This window comes from Pteropus vampyrus, unplaced genomic scaffold (genome assembly GCF_000151845.1).
Source record: "Pteropus vampyrus isolate Shadow unplaced genomic scaffold, Pvam_2.0 Scaffold63, whole genome shotgun sequence".
In the NCBI taxonomy this organism is placed as follows: Eukaryota; Metazoa; Chordata; class Mammalia; order Chiroptera; family Pteropodidae; genus Pteropus; species Pteropus vampyrus.
Window position 1 is genome coordinate 1,327,308 of NW_011888844.1, and position 2,929 is coordinate 1,330,236.

Genomic DNA, 2,929 nt, shown 5'->3' on the forward strand with positions numbered 1-2,929 from the left:
CAGTAAATTTAGGAAGACTGAAATTATATCAAGCACCTTCTTCGATCACGACAGTATAAAATCAGAAATTAATAACAAGAAGAAAATTGGAAAAAAACCCCACAAACATATGTATGCTAAACAGCATGTTACTAAATAATCAATGGGTTAACAAAGAGATAAAAGAGAAAATCAAAATGTATCTTAAGGCAAAAGGAAAATGGAAACACAATGATCCAAACTCTTTGGGACACAGCAAATTCAGTTCTAAGAGAAATTCATGATACAAACCTACCTCAAGAAACAAGAAGAATGCCAAATAAACAATCTAACCTCATACCTAAAGGAACTAAAAAAAGAGCAAACAAAGCTGAACGTGAGTATAAGAGAGGGAATAATAAAATTCATAGCAGAAATAAATGAAATAGAGACTAAAAATCAACAACAACAATAAAAAAGATCAACAAAACTGACCTGTTTTTTTTTCATTAAATTTATTGGGTTGATATTGATTAATAAAATTATATGTTTCAAGTGTACAATAATATGTCATATGTATATGCAAAAGATAAGCCAAGTAAATAAATCTTTAGCCAGACTCATCAGAAAGAAAAGAGAGAAAGCCTAAATAAATTAAATTAGAAATAAAATAGAAGTGACAACCAACAATAAAGAAATACAAATAATTAAAAGAAAATACTATGAACAATTATACTCTAACAAATTGGACAACCTGAGATGAATATATAAATTCCTAGAAATATATAACCTTCTAAAAATGAATCAGAAATAAACAAAAAATCAAAACAGCTAGTCTATGGCCATTGTACCCTGAATGTGCCCGATCTCATCTGATCTCAGAAGCTAAGCAGGGTAAGGCCTGGTTAGTACTTGGATAGCAGACCTCCTAGGAATGCCAGGTGTTGTAGACATTAAAAAAAAAAAAAAAAAAAAACAACAACAACAACAAAAAACAGCTATTACTAGAAACAAAATTAACATGTAAATTGAACAAAATTGAATCATTAATAAAGATAAATTTCTCTGAACAAATTTTAGAACTGATGGCTTTATTGGTGAAGTCTCCCAATCATTCAAAGTAATACCCATTCTTTTCAAAGTACTTCAGAAAATGAAAGAGGAAGGAAAGCTTTCAAATTCATTTTGCAAGGCCAGCATTACCCTAATACCAATACAAGAAAAGACACAACAAAAAATGTATATAATAGGCTAACATCCTGATGAACACAGATGAAAAAATCTTCAACAAAATATTAGCAAACTGAATTCAGCAATATATTAAAAAGATCATATGCCACTACAAAGTGAGATTTATAAATCAATCAATGTGATGCACCACATAAATCAAAAAAGGGTAAAAATTATATAATTATTTTAATAAATGAAGAAAAATATTTGACAAAATTCAACATCTATCTATCATTTAAAAAAAATACTCTCAACAAATGGGTATAGAAAAAATCATACCTCAACATAATAAAGGTTATATGTGATAAACCCACAGCTAACATCATACTAAATGGTGAAAACCTGAAATCATGTTTATCTATCATCAGGGAAAAGACAGGCATGCTCATTGTCACCACTCTTATTCAAGATAGTATTAGAAATTACAGCCACAGCAATCAGACAAAGAAAGAAAGAAAGAAAGAAAGAAAGAAAGGAAGGAAGGAAGGAAGGAAGGAAGGAAGGAAGGAAGGAAGGAAGGAAGGAAGGAAGGAAGGAAGGAAGGAAAGAAATCAAATTGGGAAAGGAAAAATTAAAATTGTCACAATTTGCAGATGACATGATACTATGTATAGAAAACCTAAAGATTCTACAAACAAACTTTTAGATGTAATAAATAAATTCAGTAAAGTTACTGAATAAAAACAGACTATCATAAAGAGAAATTAAGAAAATAATTATTTTTATAAATGCATTCAAATAGAATAAAATACCTATACATAAATTTAATCAAGGAGGTAAAAGACCTGTACTTTGAAAACTATAAGATATTGATGAAAGGAATTGAAGACTCAAATAAATGGAAGAATATACGGTGTCATGGATTGAAAAAATTAATATTATTAAAATGTTCTACTACCCAAAGCAATATAAAGATTCAATGCGATATCTATCAAAATTCCAATGGCTTTTTTTATTGAACTAGAACAAATCATCTTAACATTATATGGAACCACAAAAGACCCTGATTAGTTAAAGCAATCTTGAGAAAAAACAAATTTGGAAATGTCATACTCCCTGAGTTCTAACTATAATACAAATATACGGTAATCAAAAGAGTATGATACTGGCACAAAAACAGAGACATAGATCAATGAAACAAATTAGAGAGCCTAGAAATAAACCCATGTTTATAGGGTCAATTAATCTATGACAAAGGGGGCAAAAATATACAATGGTGAAAGACAGTCTTTCAAAAGTTGGTGTTAGGAACACTGAACAGATATATGTTAAAAGAATGAAACCACACAACTTTCCTATACCATACACAAAAACAAACTCAAAATAGCCCAAACACTTAAATTTAAAACCTGAAACCACAAAATTTCTTAAGAAAATATAGCCACTAAAGTCTTTGACATTGGTCCTAGCAACATTTTTTGGGATATGCCTCCTTGGACAAAGGCAGCAAAAAGCAGACTCAAACAAATGGGACTATACCAACAACAACAAAAAAATGAATAATGAAGGAAACTATCAAAAAAATGAAAGAGCAACTTATTAAATGAGAGAAGATATTTACAAATGATATATCTCATAAGAGATCAATACCTAAATATACAAAGAACACATACAATTTAATATAAAAAAACAAACAGATAATCCAATAAAAATACATAGAAGACCTGAATAGACATTTCTTCAAAGAGGACATACAGATGGCCAATAGATATATGAAAAGATGCTGAACCTCACAAATCAT

General features: G+C 29.3%; 1 pseudogene; it reads left to right on the forward strand.

The window, feature by feature from the left end:
- The first annotated feature begins 792 nt into the window (after window positions 1–792).
- On the forward strand, window positions 793–911 carry LOC111740458 (annotated as a pseudogene).
- Window positions 912–2,929: the final 2,018 nt, after the last annotated feature.